The following is a 22,039-nucleotide window of genomic DNA, read 5'->3' as shown; positions in this document are numbered from 1 at the left end:
CTCTCCACAAAGTAAAAACAAATAGGGCGAAATTGGATCCCCCTGCCGAATCCCTCGAGAGTGTTTAAAAGTTTGAAGACTTTCACCATTCACCTTAACTTGAAAACTCACTGTACTCACACATCTCATAATCAGTGAGATCCACTGCTCGTCAAAACCCAGCTTTTGCATAATGCCCTGCAGATAAGCCCACTCAACTCTGTTGTATGCTTTGATCATGTCAATCTTGACAGCACAGCCCTGACGGCCCTTTTTCTTTCTCGTGGAATGAATGCACTCATAGGCCATCAATACATTATCTGTAATAAGCCTCCCTAGAACAAACACACTTTGCTCCTCCAAAATAATCTCATCAAGCACTTCCCTTAAACGATTTTCCAACACTTTCGAACATAACTTATAAATGACATTGCATAATGAAATTGGCATGTATTGTGAAATATTTTGTGGATTGTTCACCTTTGGTATCAGGACAATAATGGTGCGATTGACAACCTCCGGCATGTGATCACCCTGAAGGAAAGCTAATACAACCTCTATCACCTCCGCACCAGATACCAATGTTTCTGGAAAAAACCAGTAGTAGACCCATCCGCTCCACGAGACTTGGATGGTTTCATATCGAACAATGTCTTCTGAGCTTCTTCAGCTGCAAAAGGTCAACACAACCTCACGTTCATTTGATCAGTCACCTTCACAGGGACCGAGTCAAGAAAAGCTTGCACATTAATATGTTCTTGTGCCTCGTATAATGTGTGATAGATATCATCAATATGATCATGTATTTGATCCTTCTCTTCTAGCACCACTCATGCATCAGTAATTAACACTTTAATCCGATTCTGCCTTCTTCTGACCGATGCTCTTGCATGGACAACGCCGTGTTTTGGTTCCCTTCTTTCAGCCATTGAACTCGGGACCGTAGCCTAGTCATCGTCTCCTAAGCAAATCAGCAAGTTGCCTTGCCAACTCCCTTTCCCGAGTAGAAGAACCACGGTCTATGGAGTCTTCTATGGAGTCTGCTCTCTCCCTCTCAAATTGTTTTCTTACTTTCTTAATTATTCTCCTGATATCACGAAACTTCTTAGAGCTCCAATCAGAGAGATGTATTTGCATGTGCATTAGTGCATCGTTTAGACCAGAAAGGCCTTGTTGCGCCAGAGGGTTGCCGAGCTCGAGGTAGCTTCCCACTCCCACTCTCATCTATTGAGTCTTGAGCGAGGGGGTGTTCGGACACTTTTTGTGCAAAAGTGATATCATGGGGGGCTCCCTTGGAGGATAAAAATTGTTTGAACCCTTCTTTCGAATTATTATTTTTGTTTGAACCCCAATGGACTGATGGTGGATGGGGCGCTTCCCTTTAGATTGCCCTAAGGGCATGTACGTCGCAGACACTTATTCAGGGGCGGTAGGATTTCCATCCCTGGTGGTTGGTAGTTGCGACCATTAATCATATCTGATAGGCACTAATTAGCAAGCGTCGATGCAAATTATTGTGCAAGCGCTCGTTGGCTGTGTTAGTTGGGGAAACAAGCGCCTGGAAATTCGATTTGTGCGTTGGAGCTGCAGATTCTTACTTTGACAGTAGGATTAATTTTCCAATTCATTCTCTGCGAGAGGCCGCCCTCAACATTGGACATGCCCTAAGTAGCAAGGTTATCTTGTTTGAACTTTAATAAATGAATAAACAAGTTAGCTCCGATTAGGCCTGATTTCGGTGCATGAAAAGGCTGGACAACCCGGAACGATTTCAGGGAGTTAGAGGTTGTGGAAAGTTAATCAACCATGAACACGGTGCCACAATTTGTCCTCTCGGACTTGTTTATTCAGAACTAAATTAAAAAGACACCAATAGAATCAAAAAAGTCATTTTGTGTATTCAGATTGTAACACATCTTGTAAATATTCACGAATTTCTTTTGAATTTTTTTGACACTGTCTAATTTAAGTTTCGAGAAGTGCTATCATGACATCACGTGAGATATGGTATGACTAAATGTAAATACTTTTGCCGTAGCCGCGTAGAGTCAGAGTCCCAGAAGGGTCCGATACCGTTTAGGGTTGGGGGTTCGCTAGGCTATATATAGACTAGTAAAAATACCCGTGCGTTGCCACGGGACGCAAATTTTATTTCTAAATACACATATATAAGAGATATATATTTTCTTACGGAAAATACATTCCTTCTAGCAAAGAACCTAAATAGAATTATCTTTATCCATACTATAGTTCAACTCTAATCACCGACACATTGTAGGCACACGTGTTCACAAAATATGCAAGAAATTGGGCTTCTAGTGATAAAACAAAAATACTGTTATATTTTTGATCAAGTAGTCACATAAATCTCGTTCCTTGCCCAAATCTATCAATTAAAAAGCAACATTAGCAACGCACGATCTATTAACAGCTAGACCCTTAATTTAGGCTTCCAAGCCTATACTTCCACTTTTATTTTTGGCTCCCAATGAATGCCCACTTCTTTCTTGCCACTACAGGAAGCACCATGAACCCACTTGATTCTCTCCCTCATTGGTTCCTTGCGGCATATCTCTTTCCAAACCACTACACTGCAGGAAATCAAAGACTCCTCTTACTTTTTTCTTCATCTTATCAATGTTCTATGCCATTATCTTGCACATTGCTTTTGGGAGATTAGAATAATCAAAAACCAGTCTCATGCAGTGAAAGCAGAAGGAATAAAATGTTGTAGCGAACCAACATACAGCATACCATATATAATCATCCTCAGAGGTCATAGGGGTGTCTCATGCAGTCATTCCTTATCTATCTTTTGATCATGTTTGAAGTAGCACATCAGATACAAAAGAGTGGTGCTTAAGCCGGTCTGCAACTACATGTATCTGACCCAATCCAAGTAGACGAAAAACCTACAATAGAATAAAATGGTATATATTAGCTTTTCTTTTCAATGTTATATCTAAAGAAAGTAAATGAAGAGCTTTAACTAAATAGATCAATGTTGGGAACAGTACAACATTAGATCTACACCTGCTATATTTCACAAAAATAAGCAATTTACATTTTTCCTTGTGGCCTATTCCCTACAAAGAATCAGTAACTTGGGGTGCACAAGATATTCCCTACAAAGAAATATATATGTTTTGAGCATGGATTCAGATTCAACTAATGTTAATTTTGTACTGTGGGCATCGCAGAAATGAGCAAGAAAACTAAGAAGTCAGTATCAATACTTCAGCAAATCATGATTACCAGAGATGCAGCTTGCACCAATATTGACATTACACCTAGACGATAAGAAGATGAATCATCATGCAACAACTGATGCAATCTTAATTTTGAACACAAATAACTTTTCTGATGCTCATGTCTACATGTGGTAAATGCAAGAGAAACATTAGCTTCATAAACACTCCTTATACAGTTGTACATGGTATCTAGAGAATAGAATAGAACTTCTCCACGGTATCTTAACACAATTATCATCCATGATTACCTTTCCTGGTAATACCACTTTTTACAGGAAACAGTAGGAAAATATCTACTACTTAAAAAGAAAGCAAGAGTATACACACAATGGGTACTCTGCTACTTCAAAAAATAGTGCTAAAATGTGCGCTATAAAGAAGCAGTACAGAAGCTCATAATTCAGATGAATCAAAGAAGAATAGAGCAAAGACATACTAAGTGCACGGGACAGCAAGGAATGGCATTCCGAAAAAATTACGGACATATACACAATCTACATTGTTTGATCAAGATATAAATCATTTTAGAGAAGAACTTGCGAACCAATTGCTTGACAAATAGCTTTATGGTAGCCCGTAATCTACAACAAGGGCTCCCCATGACGACATGGAATCCACTTGCAAGAATTCTTTGATCTTCACGAATAGAAGTTTTTTGCAAGATTTCATAACTGTCAAGTTGTTGCAAGATTACGTAACATAATGCATCAGTCTTTCCTGTTCCAGATTGTGCTAGTCCGGACTCACTTTAATCTGCAAGTTTTTGCTCTAGTGAAATACATCATCTGAAAATATCTAGGACGTGTTTGGATCAGATATCGTAAATGGGACCGACAACGGAATTGGTTAACAGAGGCATTAGCGGTGTAATGGAAAATAGCCGATTTTGTTTGGTTCAAAACGGAAAGGGATTTGATACCAGAGCGGTAGGGGCAGAAATCCTGGTTGTACATGGGAGCCTAATCAACAAATCGACATCAAGAGGGCATGGGAGTCAACTGGACAGAGGAGAACGCCGGCGTCGCTGTTGTGACACAAAAGGCGGGATGGAAGGCGGCATGTACCGTGCCGGCGGCGGCAGGTTGGGCCTCTTGCTTCTTGACGATCCTTACCAGGTCGGGCCTCTTTCTTCTTGACGCTCCCTCCGGCTACTGGCCATCATCCATGGAAGCCACCGGCCATGGAGACAAAGGATCTCATGTTAGCAAGCCATCAACAATTTCATTTGGTATGTATGATGTCAGGGCGCTATCGGCAGCTGAGGTGTATACCATCACCCCATTAAGCATCTCAAATGCATATGACTAAGCAGATGGGTTATTCTGTGGGGTAGGAACAAACCTGAGGAAAAGGAAAAAAAATAAAAAATTGAAGTTGGAAGAAGCTAAAATTGTATGATACGCATGGAGGATTCTGAAGCCTTAAAAGGATGAGCAAATAGGTAAGCAGTACAAGGCATTGCCAATCCAAGCTAACATTAACAACAAAATGATAAACTGATGTAGCCTGTTAGTTTCTGAGTTCAAGACTGTTAGAAACACCCATTATGTCAGATAAGCGCATAACATAACCAACAAGAGGTAGCCTGCGTTGGTTAGGATTTTTTGTAAAAGTGCAACCAGGAACCATTCCAGCACCTTGCCACTAAAATAGACAGAAGCTCCAAATTTAAGATGTGCCATAATGGCAATTACCAAAACAGCCAGCAGAGGATAATGTACCCCTTAGGAATAGGGCACATCCCGCGGGTCTAAACAAAAATCATAAGGAAACATCCAAGAATTTTCTGTTGTCTCTATACACGTAAAAAAATATGTTACTTGATGAGTCATTCAAGTGCCATGTGTCTCTATACCCGTAATCATGATTCTGAAAACATATATCATGCACTATGGTTGTTCCAACACAAATCATGTACTGTGATGCAATTATACAAGTGGCTATTGAGCTGCAGATCAAATAATATCATTTTTTATGACAATTAACTCCACATATATTCTTTGTGAAATGAAGGGAACTGGTTGAGATGGCAAACGTCAAAATCATAAATCATGAATAAACAAAAAATCGAAATCCTCATTAATTGAATTCTATTTTTACTTGAGATGGCACACTAATTCAAGACACAACTATTTTTACTTGCCACACCTGTATGACTAATTGACTATACACCCAGTTAGAATAAATGGAATAGTCATGGAAGCCTGAAAAATGCAATAAGTGAAGTACTTTGGTTTGCATTACCAACTGCGGAAAAATATAATCCATCCATAGTTTAACAGGCATAAGACAAAATATTTGTGTCAGACTTAGAATTTGGATCCATCAGGGTAATATTTGGGCCCAATTACCTAGATCTAAAAGGAATTAGCAGTATATACATACTCGTAGAGCACTTTCTTGATTGGGTCGTAGCGGATCAAAACTCGACAAACAAGTCTACCACCGAGAGCCAAACAAATTAACAAAGAGCTAATAGATAAATCATTTGAAGGGATCATACATTGGCTGGTATACCAAATAGAGCAATGATGACAAACTCAAAACTGCTTTATATGTGCATTGTAGATAAATAATCAATGAAGCATCAAAGGTAAAGAAAGAAAATATGAGAAAAGAATGAGAGGTGATACCTTGTCCTTCCTGTACGTAATACAAAGCAGTCAATTGTGGGCAGCATCACCCAATTGCGGATGCCCTATCAACGGGATCCTCCCGATGCTAGAAACAGAATGCATAAATACAAATAAATCCCCTAAGAAACAGTCACAACTGAAGAAACCAATAAAAAACTTAATCACCTTCATATATCCGTAAAGGTCAACCTATCTGATCTGGATCTGTATCCTTTCCCATCTTCTCATGGTTTTCTTATTTAAGAAGGGTGACCAGGCTTGCACTTGTTGCATGTATGCTGCAATGAGAATATCATTACTCAGCATCATTGTTAAAGCATTAAATCAAGTATTAGCTGAACCAATAGCATGGGCATGTACAAAAGTCTAATGTAGACAAAATGAAACAAAAGAAAACAGGTCATAACCAGCTCATTGTACCTCCCAATTGGCAGCACGGTTCTCCTATACATGGAAGACTTGTGTAACTGCTCCATCGAATGGAGAAAAGGTATGAAATTTCCTTACCCAGCCATCAGGCGTGCCACTACTGAAAATATCTATGTAATGCATGGTATCTAGTCCTTTCTCCACGTGTGACATTGTCTCTAAATTCAGATGAGTGCTAAGAAGTATTTGATTGCAGGTTTTGTTGCTCAGAACTGAGGCTAGATCCTTTCAAACCCATTTCCATTCTCTGTACAACAACCGCAAAAGCTAGCACAACCTTAATGAGTAAATTGGCTATTTGAGAAGCAAAACCGGTTTGTCCTAAGATTACATAAGTGCAAGAACTCATCTTGCTCGGGGCTACGAAGCACCGATACGGCGAGATGGATACAACGGTACAGGATACAACAATTTCAGAAATCAGCAATACGGCGATACGTGAGTATATATATAAAAATAATAATATGCCATGTAAAAAAGACAGAATAATACGTGAGATGAGATGAAAATGCTGGCCCATTTGTAGCCTTTCCAAGTCCTCACTGACCCAATTGATCCTGCTGATGCCAGGCCGGTATCTCATTCCCTCACCAGCCCCAGCAATCAAAGCATCAGCGCACATCTCGCAACCCACCAAGGCAGCAAGCAGCAACAATCACGCATGGATAGCACATCAGCCCGAACGTCTCAGCAGATCATCAAGCATGCAGCGGCAGCGCAAAATGCAAGACGGGAGCAAGCAGGGAGGAAGCATTTACTTTGCTAATGGCGATGTGCGCCGGCGGAGGCGGCTCCATGCGGCGGAGGGGCGAATCCAGGTGAAGCCGACTGGAATCCGGGCGACGGCGACGCGATTTCGGACGCCGGCCGCGTGATTTCGGCCGGTGGCTGCGCGATTGCGGTCGGCGGAGCCGCGATTCCAGGCGGCCGAGCATGCGACTCCAGGCGACGGCTGCGCCTTCGATCTACTTTCGTGACAATAGAACAAAGAGGGAGGGAGAGGGCTGGGAGTTAGGGTTAGTACTGCGCGTCGGCTCGACTGAGCTCTTCCTCCTCCCTACCTCACCTCCCCTCCATCCGCCTCTCTCTCCCCGATGCGAACACAGACCTGCTAGATGGGAGGCGAATCAGGAGGGAACGATACCTGCCTCCTCTCTCGAGCGGCAGTGGCGAATGCATCGGGACTCGGGAGGACGGCAAGCCCTCAACCTCAACCCCTTCTTCCGCGGGCGTTACTGGACGGAGGCGGCGGTGATGACGCGAGGGAGGGGAGACAGAGGGTTCGTGCCTTCGTGGGTCGGCTGACTGGTTGGACGAAAAACCCAAAAAAAAAAAAAACAAAGGAAAACCGGTGGGGAAGAGGAGGAAAATAAGCCGACGAAGCGGAGAACGTTTTCGTCGTTTTGGTCGTAGTGTGGAGGTGGACACAATAGGGAACACATTCGTCCTTTTAGTAGTGTAGATGTCGTTTTGCTCCCCACCGCAACAAAGTTGATCCGGCGCCACCACAACAACCGTCAAAGTTGATCCGGCGCCACCACAAGTCCACAACAACCGTCGTGCACAGTTAGTACTCCGACGAATAAAGAAGAGTAGGAGGCGATGGACGTGCTGGACTTCACGGATCTGGAGCTGGAATTAGCGTGCCAGGACAAGTCCTTCGCCGACGAGCTGGTGGAGATCGAGGAGCGCATGGCCGGAGCGGCCGTGGACCTCCCAACGTTCAAGCCCGGTGAGAACGGCAAGATGATGGAGCTGGTGAGCCAGACGTGCATCCGCGCGCTCATGAAGTCGCCGCCCCCTTCCAAGCCCCTCCCCGACTACAGCTTCGAGGCCCTCCGACGCTTGGGGATCACGGACCAGGAGGAGCTCGAGGCCGTGGCGAGGTCGTTCCGGGACTTGCAGAGTGCGCGGGACGCCCAGAACGACATCATCCAGCAGTACCGCGCCCAGGGCTACGCCTACTTCCTTCTCCCCAAGAACTCCGAGAGGTATCCGCCCCCTGCATCCGTGAACTGAGGAGCTGCCTCCGCACCCGTGATTAGCTCATGCCTACTACTATCAATGTACTATGTTGAATTGAAGAATGCTCCTGGTCTGCGATCATCAAGTTATAGTACTCTGTGTCACTGAAAGTTTATTTGCTTAATGGACATGTTAATTATGTGCTTCGTTTGCTGTCAAGTACTCCGTGTTACTGAAACTTTATATTGGATTAATGGACACATTATGTGCTTCGTTTGCTGTCAAAGAGATTTCATTCGTTTTAAAAAAATATATGTTTCTCTCTGAGTAAAGTTACCAAGTATATATTATCCTTATCGATTGTTCTTATTGGCCGTTGAATTTGACGTCCACTTTATGTTGGTGGATACATCTTGATATTCCCTATCTTGGAATAATTTGTCTTGTTTGTGCTGATCAAATGTCCTTGTGCAAATGTTGTTGTGGTTTGCAATAGATTGATAGCTAGCTTCTGCAGAAAGTTTTTTCAATTTTGTACATCTGATTATTCTGTAAACTTATACTACTCATTTTAAATAAAGAAAGCCGTGTGCATCTATTGATGCAGAGGCTGGGGCGATGCTCATCTAAAAAAAACATCTGATTTTTTGAAGTGGACCTCGATCAAATACAATCTCCACTTCCGTGATGCAACTATTATGCTAGTATATATTGTGAACAGTCCGTTACTGAAACTTTGTCGATTAATGGATCGACATGGTGTTTGATATGTGCTTTGTTCTTTTACTTATGTCAAAGAGATGCTTTTCTTTGAGGAAAATCGCCCTTCGCTACTAGGGCAGGTAGCTTTGGAGATCCAAAGTACTATCCTTTTTTTGCTTGCTTTTTATTGGTCATAAAATTTGCCTTCCAATTTATTGCTTCATATCTTGCAGTTAACATTGTTCATGCTTGCTGGTGTATAATCATATAGCCACCTTAAATACTGGCTAGATCGCTGACCATTCTGCAAATTTTGTTGTGGTTTGCAAAAGATTGATAGCTAGCTTCTCCTAAAAGTTTGAAGTTGTACATCTCATTGTTTAGATCCAACCTTGAATACAATTTGCACCGATTTGATATGAATCACGTAGCTAGCTATATCCCTGGTGTTAGAAGTATAATTAATATATATAGGGGTGTGTCATCATCTTGTAGTACAAGTCAATTCTTCCTCTTTTCATTGGCCTCGACCTCCACCACACCCTCGTCCCCTTTATCTTCTTCCTCTTCTTCCCCTTCATCCGCGTCATCCTCATCTCCGCCCATCCCAGCGTCGAACGGAGCGAGTGGGGTAATGTTTACCTCGTTCAACATCTCCATGTACGAGGTGTTGTCATTCCTAACAGTACGCGACCTCTCAATATCTACTTGCAATGAAAACCGAGGAAGAGTTGTAATTTGTACCTTGTTGACCCGTCATCGAGCACGTCCTGGGCGACGTTCGCGGTGGCGGCTTCCGGTGGCGGCGTTGGCGGGGATGGGAACGAAGGCGGGCGCCACGGCTCGTCGTCGCCTTCACTTTCGTCCTTTTCGGTGCCGAATTCTTCGGTCTGGCGCGGGATGCCTTCGGCTTCGTCGCGACCGCCGGGACATTAGCGCTGGCCACTGCGACACCGGCTTGCGGGACCACATGCGTTTCCGCGCGCTGCCGCTTCACCACGCTCGTCGACGAGACCATGGTAGCGACGTCTGCGGGGGTCGTCGGGGTGGTTGGTGTAGCGGCGGAAGCTCCGGCGACCGCGGGAGAGGGTGGCGGGGCCTGCGAGCTAGCAACGGCGGTCGGCTGGGTCGATTCGAGACTCATGGTGGAGAGATCGGACGACGGTGGCGCAGAGGAAGGTGAGGGCGCGCAGATTGGCGGCGGCGGTTGGGAGGAGCTGAATCTTCCCTCGAGCGCAAACTAAGGATTGTGTTCGGGCTGCGTTCGGTTCGCTCCGTCGGCCCCTACAAATACAGGCCGAGTAGGGATTTCGGTCTCGACCCGATTTTTTTCCAGTTTCGCCTAAATTGCGGTTATTTTTTGGTTTTGACCGGCTCTGTTAGGGATGCTCTTACCTCTGTCAATAGGCTTGCCCCCAAGAGTCGCTGCGCCGAAGGACGGAGGGAGGTTGGCAGTGCATCGTTGGGTCGCAGTTAGGGAGGAGCGTGCAGTCAGACCACAGAGCGACATGCCCTGCTGAGCGATCTGAGGCGTGGCTCCATCACTTGCATATTTGAGCATGATTTTAATTTGGTTCAACAATATCTTTTAACAGCTAATAAGGAGAATTATAGAAGGGATATGGCATCTTTTAACAGCTGGAAACGATACTCTGAATATTATGTTTCAAATCTATCTTTTGAATGAACTTTATGTTAATAAGAAAATAAAAAAAAATGCATGGAATGGGCACCTAGGGATGAACTCATGGACATATAGTAGCCTAGCAGTATTTTTTGTTGGTACAGAAAACTACAAATATACGATAATATTAGCTGATTTTATTGTCTGCTCTTGATGCTTTGGATAGTATAAAAAAAGGACAAATCTAACATTGATTACAATGTGATGATTCTCAAGCATATTAGCATGTTGGAACCTATGACATTTTTTGTTGCAGTAGATTGATTGAATATTATGCGCCTAACAAGTAAGCGCACAACTTGAGTAATATTTTATCTAATCGGGTTGTACTTCTTTCACTTGATATAATACTAGTACTCCCTCCGGTTCATATTAATTGACTCTAATATGGATGTATCTAGACCTAAAATGTGTCTAGATACATCCATATTAGAGTCAATTAATATGAACCGGAGGGAGTATGTGTATCTAATAGCAGCAAACATCTTTCCACAGTTGCAGTGACATGGGGGAAGTAGTTATTTAGACACTAATATTTTGCATGGGAATATTTAATATGATTGATGAGTCAAACAACAAAAATTGAAATCTACGCTTACTATGGTTCACGACCAAGGGCATTAGAAGTCATATTTTGCTGGGAATATGCTAGCTTTTTCCTCTAAAGCTCTCCTTTTTGTATATTTGTTGTTTAGGGCCTAGTTAAACTTGCTGATTTTGGAGTTGCGACTAAATTAACGGAAGCTGATGTGAACACACATTCAGTGGTTGGAACCCCATACTGGATGGCCCCTGAGGTATGCTAGTCCCCTTTATTATTGTTTATGCCTGCTGAATTGTTCGTTAGGGGCACTGACATGATGGATTAACTCAAAGCTTGGATTGAGAGATTCAGATAATTAGAGGGCTTTACTTTTCTCTCTTTTTTGGGCTTGTGGCCTTCTAGCTAGTCTTTTTTTTTTGCTATTCTCTAGCAGCAACCTTTTGTACTTTACAAACTTTGAAAATTAATAAAAATACACAGTGGGGAAACCCACTGATCAGCCTCAAAGATACATGCTGGATTATTTTCTTAACTCCTGCTTGCTAGTTACTTAGTTTTTTTTATTGTTAATTCTCTTAAAGGTGTTGTACTGTTCCATTGTACTTTGATAATCAATTTTGAAGCATTACTTACAAACAAATGAATAATACAAGCATCAGTTTAGTGTTAATTCATCAAGTGTATTATCACTTAAGGAAAAAACCATTTACCAAAAAGAGCATTAATTAAATTTTCTATTTGTCCTTTTGGTTGCTGAGAGAGTTTGTTGAAACTGTGAGTATGAGGTCAATGAACTAAATTATGGCAGTGTGGCAGATGGCTTTGAGTAATTTACACTACTATTTTCTTTTCTATGGTGATAATTCTGACACAAAGAAGCAGCAACTGTATGGTGTGAAAGTAAGACTTCATCCACTAGATCTGCTCCAGGAGACCAGGACATAAAAACTAGTAACCTAAATTGCACAAAGTGCTATTAGCCTCCGGAATACTGTAAAATATAGCAAAATCAATACTGCTGATATAGTAAAATTAATTTGGAACGGAGGGAATATCATCACAGCAGGCGTTACCAAACAGAATATCATCGCAGCAGGTGTTAGTATATGGCAGTTATAACTGTCGTCTGAGGTTCCATTAGATTTGAACTTGTTGCTATTATAATTGATGTACAAAGAGATAGTGTCTAACCTGAATGCTCTAAGAGCTGTGGCGGCTAGGTCAGGATGAAGGGAACGAGTCCCTTATAAAGCATCTTCAGAACACTCTCTAACATGGGCCACATGGGCCAAGTAGGTAAGTCACACAGCCAGGCCCAATACCTCTTCAACACTCCCCCTCAAGATGGGTGATAGATATCTATCATTCCCATCTTGTCACATGCCAGGTTGCATTCTCTGGTTCCCAAACCTTTGGTTAAGCAATCTGCAATTTGTTGCGCTGATCTGACATGCTCTATCTTAATGATCCCATCATCGAGTTTTTCTTTGATGAAGAATCTGTCTATCTCAATATGCTTTGTTCTGTCATGCTGCACTGGGTTATGTGCTAGGTTAATAGAAGACAAATTGTCACACCATACATTTATGCAGCTATTCTTCAACACCTTTAGTTCACTTAACAGATTCCTTACCCACAACATTTCACTCAGCCCTTGAGACATGGCCCTATATTCTGCTTCAGCTGTTGATTTGGAAACCACTTGTTGTTTCTTGCTCCTCCATGACACCAAGTTTCCTCCAAGGAAAACACAATACCCTGAAGTTGATCTTCGGTCATCTAGGCAACTTGCCCAATCAGCATCACAGTATCCATTGACATCAAGATGTCCGTAGCTCTTAAACCACAAGCCCTTTCCTGGAGTTCCTTTCAAGTATCGCAAGATTCTGTAGACTGCTTCAAGATGTTCACTTCTAGGCTCATGCATATATCTGCTCACTACACTCACTGCAAAGGCAATGTCTGGTCGTGTATGACATAGATACAACAGCCTCCCCACTAGTCTCTGATATCTCCCTTTATCCACATGATCCCCTGATTGTGCTGTCACTTTATGATTTTGATCAATTGGGGTTGAAGCTGCACGACAGCCCAGCATACCAACATCACTGAGAAGATCGAAAGTATACTTTCTTTGAGACAGAGCTATTCCTTTTGCTGACCTGGCCACTTCTATACCAAGAAAGTACTTTAGTCGGCCAAGATCCTTTAATTCAAAGGCCTTACTCAAACACTTCTTTAGCCTTGCTATCTCTCCTTCGTCATCCCCGGTAATAATGATATCACCCACATACACCGCAAGAATAGTAATCTTTCCCTTAAAATGTCTATAAAACACTGTATGGTCCCCATTGCACTGTCTGTATCCCATGTCACAGACTGCACGCCTGAATTTGTCAAACCAAGCTCTTGGGGACTGTTTCAGTCCATAAAGAGATTTTTTCAGTCTACATACCTTGCCTGTGGTTTCAGCTGAAGAGAAGCCAGGTGGAATTTCCATGTAAACTTCTTCATGCAGATCTCCATGTAGAAAAGCATTCTTAACATCAAGTTGGTGTAACGGCCACCCAAAATTTGTTGCACATGATATCAAAATCCTCACTGTGTTCATCTTCGCCACTGGTGCAAAGGTCTCATCATAATCGATGCCATAGGTCTGGGTGTACCCTCTTGCCACAATGTAATGTCCCAGGTTTAGAGACGATCGAGGGGTAGATTTTAGAAAGGGATGTGCATTGCATAGTAAATTCTGGGGAAATTTCGCGCTTTTAAACAAAAACTGCATCGAAGGGGGACAAGTTTCTCTCTCGACACCTTACAGGGTTAGGGTTTCGAGAGTGCGACAAACTTGCATCTCACTTCACTAGTTTAGGGTTTTGAGAAGAGAGGGGAGAGTTTGCTTGATTGAATTCTAAATAATATGACATGGTTGAATTCAAACCAAGGTTGAATTTGAATTTCAAATTCAAACATTAAATAATTACCTTCAATAATTCAATTGAGGAAATTCATTAAGTATATAATCAATAATAAACAAGATGAACAATAATATTAAAGTAAAGCTCATTAGAGAAAACTTTGAGCTTTATTGATCATCACACACATTACAATGTCATTACAATATTCATAAGTGAACTAAAAGAATAATACAACACATTACATAAATGGGCAGAATAGAAGAAAGGAAAATAAAGAAAAATTACAAGTTAATAATCCTAGTCTAAATTCTACAAGGTCATCCTCATTTGATCTTGTATTTGATGAATTCCTTGTCCATTTTGCTCAATGGATGATCCCTGCACAAAATCACAAAGAAGAACAAATTATGCCAAGTGGCAAAGCCACTTGGCAGGTTAGAAAAGAAGTTAAAATGGTGGATAATATCACAGCTCTGCCGAGCTGATCCTTTCCAAGCCAGATTCACAGGATCCGGTTCACACAGACACACAAGCAGCACACACATCAGGTGTGCATGCTCAACACCCAGGCACTGGTTGTGCATGTGGCACAGCTCACTCACACATCATCAGTGAGTCACCAAAGTGACCAGGCCAAGCTGTCGACCAGGGAGAGCACAGAAGCACCATATTTAACCTTTCCAGAGCCCAAACCCTAGCCATTTGTTCATCCATCGACAGCAGCAGTGGTAAGTTCATCAAGAACACCAAGAACACTTAGAACAGGAAAAACCACAAGCCACCAGAAACCATCCAGGGACAGTTTCACCAAAAAACTGTCAGCTGTAAGCAAGTACCAAATGGAGTAAAGTACCACAAGCTTGTAAGGAGGAGAAGGGCAAGCAAACCAAGCATCACAGAAGCAATCCTCTACAACAACACTTAATTCTAGGAGCTGGAGTGAGGTATACCACACAAGAGCCTGAGCAAGATCATATCTTGCTCATACTTAAGCATGATTGCATCACAGGAGCACAGAAGGGTAGAAAACCCTAGGTGTATCATCATTTGGTTACTAAACCAATTGGTGCCAGCAAGTACAACTAAGGCTAACAGGAAAATAAACCAGGGAACACTGGTTATGACAACACAGTGTCAAAACCAGAGAAATCCAGCATGGAATTATTCCTTGCAGCCAATCAGGATCACAAAGCACCTATTGACCTAGCTAAAACCATCAGACATAGACAGAATACTGTCTGTTTGTTTTCAACATCAAGAGTTCTGGCCATCCAATAAATGGATCACCAGACAACATTTGGTAAGTAACAACAAGCCAACAGATAGGGGAGCCATCCCAGGGCAGCACATGTATCTTTGCCGGGATCACCTCAACCCTTAACCAATTCCAACAAAGAAACCATGCACAGATATCATCACCCAGTAGGGTTCAAAAGGAGGGTTAGGGTACACAAGCAGGTGTTGGCATCCATCTAACCCTACCAAATCCAGTGAGATGATCATTACTAAATCTCAGTTCACATCATTTATCCATCTAATCAAGCAAGGATAAACAGATAAATGAAACAGACAAGCAATTGATGCTTAAGCAAGCAACAGCACACATCAGGCCAGGCCTGTGTGATACACAAGAGAGCAACAGTGAGGCACAGACACCAAAGGGCAGCTGTTACAAGCAACTGGTGATCATATGAACACCAGAAGCTTGATAGAGCATGCTACTGCATGCTAGAACTCTTTCTAAGCAATTAACACATGAACAGATAATTAAATAACTGAACAATTGCATCACAGATAAGGGCATCAGGCTTTATAATTGTATCCGAAGCACATCAAAGGCTTGATGAACCAAAGGATCACAATATACAAGAAAAGCACATGACAATTCATCAACTGAATCACACTGCTGCTAAGCAAACGATGCAGCTCAATGGAGCATAATCATGAATACTGAACTCAATGAACTAGCCCCGGAGGCACTGGCACTTGCTAATATGCAAGAATTAACCACCACAATCAAGCCAGGGACAGGATTAAGCACACACAGTATGCCCTTGTGACAGTAAAAAGAATAGGAGCATGCCAGTAGGCCATGAGCATCACTGGATGCTCATGAGCAATCACAGGAGGGCCACAGCCAGAGATGAAAATGAACAGAAACAGCTAGGAAACACAGAAGCATGGTAATCACAGCACAGTAAGCAGCATATGCATAGTTGTAGAGCCAGCTAGGAGCCATGGCGCAGGTAGGCAGAGCAGCACGGGCACAAGGAACAACAAGAATGGCCAGAGCTAGTCTAGAAGGAAGGGGAGAGAGAAAGATCAAGCAGTAGAGCAGAAGGGAGGCGGTGTACACTTACGAGTAACGGAGGAACACGGCCATGGCGGCTACGGCGGCACGCGCCGGAGCACGACGGCGCCCGGGCCAAGCCGGGCCATGGCGACACCACGGCACCAACCGCACCACGGCGGCGAAGCCGGGGGCGGAGTCCAAGCACCGGGAGCGCCGAGAACGGCGGGATCGAGCGGATCCCGTAACCCTAGCCGCCGCGAGGGAGGACGAAGACGAGCTGGAGCAGCGCCCGCTCCAGATCGACGCGGATGAAGATGACCGCCGTCGAGAGGCGCATCGATTGCGCCCCATGGCGTAGGCCATGGCGGCCGGAGTCCGCCGGAATCGACCGGCGACGGTGCGGGCGACGCAGGTCGCCAGTGAGAGCGGAGGGGATTAGGGTTAGGACGAGCGGCGCGTGGCGAGGGAGTGAGCGACCGACCGCTCGGGTCGGTTGGACCCGAGCTGGTCTAGCCAAACCACTGGGCTCCACTGACAGGTGGGCCCAGGGGCAAAACAGACTTTTCCAAATTCCATTAAAAACCAGGAAATTGGAAATTCAATAGAAAATTGATAAAAGCTCTAAACAAATAATTAAAAATAAGAAAACAGATCAGCATAAAATTATCTATCATAATAAAATACAAAAGAGAGTTTTTGAAGACAATTAAAAATAAGTCTTCATTTGAGGATTTAAATAATCATCTAAATCACACATCAAATTTTCAATAATAAAAATAAGTCCATTAATGACTTAGGACTTCAAAAACACCTTGACAACATTTCAAGGTTGGATTTTACTCATGTATCCCCAAATTATTCTTAGTATTAACCTCTTACATGAAATAATAACGATATCGGAAGGGGGGAACAAACCCTAAAAATGGAATCATGCATAATTGCTTCTTTAACCATTGCCCTTATCGGACAATGATGCTATTTTTCAGAACAAGAGGACAAGGGTCAGTCCATACCTTCCAAGCTGCAGAACTTTGCGGTGTTCGAGCAAGTTCATCGCTTGCTCATGTCATTTGAGTATTTTTACCAAATTACTTGCAAAGTACTATATTTATCACTATTGCATGAAAAACAAAAACACTATTTTCATAACTATGAATATGACTATGTGGTGGGCAATGGAACCATGGATTGTGTTGATATGGTGGAGGTTCCATTGCAAGGGTTTATATCCATCTAGGATTAAACAACAAATGTCGCCAGTGATTCTTGTGCCGTAATACCCGTGTTAACCATAAGATGCTGGAGTGGGACGGAATAGTCAAAAGTGTTTCCACCTCTCGTTCATCAACGGATGCGCTTACCGTAGCGGTTGTGTGTGCAGCGGAACAACCGGAGGGTGGGGAGCCCATTCTAATTCCCCACGGTAAAGCATTGCTTGCCGTAGCAGTTGTGTCTTGCGGAACAACCGGAGGGTGGGGATCCCATTCTAATTCCCCACGGTAATGCGGTCTATGATGGGTTGCAGCCACCGGCGTAGGAGTGTATGGTAGAGCCCAGCACTGTTGTCGTGGTCGGGGTCCACCCTGAAATTACGGGAATAATGGGACCGACGTGGACCCAGGGTCGGCGCATGCAACAAAGGGTGGGTGTTCGAGGTAGCGGAGGAACATGATTGGCTAGACCTTATACCGGGCCTCACACCAAAGGAAGTGTGGACGGGAAAGCTACCGGTTGGCACCAAGGTTAAGATCTCTTATGGGTAAAGCAACACACCTCTGCAGAGTGTAAAGAAGCTGTGACTGTCACTCCACTGTTCCGGGATTGAGGAAGCTGAACGCGGCCGGAAAGGAGCTCCATGAAGTTCTAGTAAACCGGTGAAGGCTGACGGACATAGCTCTTTGAAATAAAAGAAATCTCTTGAAGAAATGTTTATCAAAACTTGCATTGGTATTAGACTTTCTGGTCTAGTATCGTAGCTAGTGCATAAAACACCTCTTATCTATAATGAACTTGTTGAGTACGCCCGTACTCATACCACTCTTAAACCCCATGCTTAGATTGTCTGAACCGTCTGGAGGAGGACTACGACAGCAATGATGGAGCCGAGATCATCGGCTACGAGGAACCAGACCTCTCAGGAGGAGTGGAAGGCGTAGACTACATCATCGTCTACGGATCCGGGGAGGCTTCCGGAGGAGAACAAGCCTAGAGATCTCTGAGGAGTAGTAGTAGCCGAGCAGCACAAACTCTTACTACAGAGCTGCTCGATTAAATAAATGTTTAGTTTAATGAGACAATGGTATTGTAAGTTAAGTTGGGTTCGCCTCGAACCCAGGAGTTATCCTCTTAGGACCCAAGAGGAGCTCCGAGACGACTTGTGTATGATGATTGTAATAATATGTGAATGAGTTATGGACCTTGCTATGTTCTGTTGTACTACTCTGAGGGATGTAATATTTGCGGAATGGTACTTCGCGAATGTTATATCAACGATCGCATACTACAACATGCGGTGGTATGCGGGGTCACCACGGTTGGTATCGAGCAAAAGCTTTGACCTTAGGTTGGAACCTAGTAAATGGGACCAAACGTTAGGAGTCAAATAGGATTAGTAAAGAATTCTCTAAAAATATGGTGTATATTCAATTGAGAATACAACAATCATATCTTTTAGTGCGATAATTCTTTATTATCTCTATTATGATGCATTATTACTAATCTTATAATCTTTCTATTTCTACAGCCAACATGGCAAGTTCACGACCGGGAAGAAACGTGAAAGTTATGGATTCCACACTGAACGAATACCAAGGAGGACTTGCTGATATCCTACGAGCCATGTTACTGGAATTTGGGTGTGATCCCCAGATTCCAGTAAAGAAGTACATGTTCTATGATGGACCGGTGTTGGCCAAGTGCGAGTAGGACTGCGACTTCCGAATCTTTGGGAATGAGCATAGTCATGCCAGCTGGAGAAGCTAGGACAACCAACACAGCCTACCATATAGCTGTTATGAGAGCCATAACCGACATACGGGAACATAAGACAAAAGAGCTTATGGATTCCGAGTTTTCCCATATTCCCCATAATCAGGAGGAAGAAGATCCCTTGCTCAACCACTACAAATACGCCAAATGCAAACCCATAGCAGCGGTAAAATATATGGATAATAGCCGTAACTTCATATCATTACTCTTTCAGCTGAATCATCATCTGATAGGAGCTATTGATACGATGTTAGAGGAATTTACCGAACCCAAGGAGGAGAGTAGGGAGAAAGAACCTATGGAGAATGTAGTGCACACACCAGTTTATTCAGCTGGTGACTACATCAGCTTTGATCCACTTGCACGTGAACCTACACCTGCTACACAGGAACTACACAGGTAGTTCCTATGGGGGATCTGAAGGCGGAGCGGAATCCGGAAACAACCAGCGTTCCGAGACTCCAATCGAGAATTCCAGGGGTTGGCGTTGGGGTAATGATACTGGAACCCATAGTACTACTGAGTATTATGATGGAGAGATGAACGATGATGCAACAACCCAGAACCAGAGCTATCCTAGTAATGAAGGAGTGGATGGAGGATATCCGACACAGGTTGAGTCGGGTATGGGTTTTGGTAACCCTTATGGTGGGGCTACAGGAGAGTACACCCGATGGGTGGACTATGATGCACTCAACGATCAGTTTGTGAACACTGATTTCTCCTTAGGGTCATCATCGGATTCGGACTACAAGCCAACGGGGAGACCTTATGTTCCAGGGTCTATCAGGAGGACGACACGTTCGACCGGATGGAAGCCTGGAATGTATCGGGAGTGAAGACCGATTAGAAGTCCACCAAGGGAGGCGTGGCTATAATACACAAGTACCACGTGTATTATAGTTTGTAATATTTGTATAATTTGTACATATACTTTAATAAGTGAGTTTGCATACTCACATCGACTTGAGTATTGTAATAAGACCACTTATGTATGTATATACAGGGTATATGTTTTGTATGATTTGGATTTGCTTCTTGATTTCCATTGCGTGACTAGTTCTGTGCACAAAGTTGAGCTCAGAAAACTTGCGCATGGAGTAATTATGAGTATCATCTTGTGTTGCAGAACTAGGGGGATTATGTCGGGAACGTTAGGAAACGAGACTGAAGCACAGCGCATGGAGCGCGAAGCAAAGGAAAAGGAAGAGGCTGAGGGTGCAGCCAGAGATCAGTTTCCACCACCACCACCACCCATGACGCAGCAAAACTTTATCCAGTACATGCAATCGGCGGAAGAGAGGCAGCGTGTAACACTGGAGCTGCAGAACAAATTCCTTCAGGATCTGATGCAGCAGAATAGGGTGGAGAGACCTGAGAACCAGGGAGTCACATTAGCAGACTTCCAAAACACCAAGCCGATATCTTTCGCATACGCGCCAGAGCCGATGGACGCGGAAGATTGGCTGATGGATACTGAGCGCAAGCTCAACACTGTTGGATGCAATGACCAAGAGAAGGTTCGATATGCTACCCATCTGCTATGTGGACCTGCAGCATCATGGTGGGACAACATTGTAGCCGTGTATCCGGCAGGAAAGGTATTTACCTGGGAGGAGTTCGCAAGGAAGTTCAGGGAATCCAATGTCCCTGAAAGTATTATGGAACTGAAGCGTCGAGAGTTCGAGAGTCTCGAGCAGAAGGACAAGGCAATCCTGACCTATGTCAGGGAGTTTTCAAAGCTGTCCCGGTATGCTGTTGAGGAAGTCAACACCGAGGACAAGAAGAAGAAGAGATTTCTGAGGGGGTTAAGTCCCCAGTTCAAGGTACAGCTACGGATGATGAGAGCAACGGAATTCCAAGAGTTGGTGGATGCAGCCATCACTCTTGAAGATGACTTCAAACAACTGCAAGAAGAGAAGAGGAAAAAGGCCAAGTATGAGCCTAAGAGGTTTGTTAGTAACAAGCCTAACACCAGCTTGAGTTTCAAGCCCAGATACAACAACAACAACAACAACAACAACAATAACAGTAACTACTACGGTAGTAGGAAGAATCAGGCATTCCAGACTGCAAATCAAATAGTTTGCAGAAGCTGTGGATTCACAGGGCATGTCGCCAAGGATTGCAAAAAAACCAAGGATTATATGCTTTGGTTGTCGCCAGGAGGGGCACATGCTGAAGGACTGCCCCAAGAAGAATAGTGGAGGAGGTCAATCTGGAGGAGGAGGAAATCGTGGAAACACCGGAGGGAGCTGGAAGAATAAGAAGCCCTTCGGCAAGCTGAACTGTACCAGTCTGGAGGAGGTGGTCAACTCTGACCAGGCGGTGATAGGTACGCTCCAGATACTCACTCATCCTGGCAAAGTACTTTTTGATACTGGTGCAACTACATCATTCATTTCTCAACAATTCATCATCAAACATGGGATTGGTTGCACTAAGTTAGATACACCCATAACCATACTTTCTGCGGGGGGAACGATAGTAGTAACCCATGTCAAACAAAAACAAGTCATTATGATCAATAAGTGCGCGTTTGACGCGGACCTGTTCATTTTACCGATGAAGGACATTGATGTCATTCTTGGTATGAACTAGTTAGAAGCTAATGGAGCATTGATCGACTGTGTAAACAAGACGGTGTCAT

At 43.5% G+C, this 22,039-nt stretch overlaps 1 long non-coding RNA gene across 1 annotated transcript in view; it reads left to right on the top strand.

Annotated features, from left to right (window-relative positions):
* Positions 1 to 11,335: 11,335 nt before the first annotated feature.
* Positions 11,336 to 22,039, top strand: part of LOC139835356 (uncharacterized) — a 79,507-nt gene continuing 68,803 nt past the window's right edge. The window contains exon 1 of the long non-coding RNA XR_011751161.1: positions 11,336 to 11,443. This is a non-coding gene — a long non-coding RNA (uncharacterized lncRNA). The remainder of the gene's footprint in view (positions 11,444 to 22,039) is intronic.

The sequence above is a fragment of the Lolium perenne genome, chromosome 2 (assembly GCF_019359855.2).
Source record: "Lolium perenne isolate Kyuss_39 chromosome 2, Kyuss_2.0, whole genome shotgun sequence".
In the NCBI taxonomy this organism is placed as follows: Eukaryota; Viridiplantae; Streptophyta; class Magnoliopsida; order Poales; family Poaceae; genus Lolium; species Lolium perenne.
The sequence above is the reverse complement of the archived record's forward strand: the minus strand, read 5'-3'. Positions and strand labels throughout refer to the sequence as shown.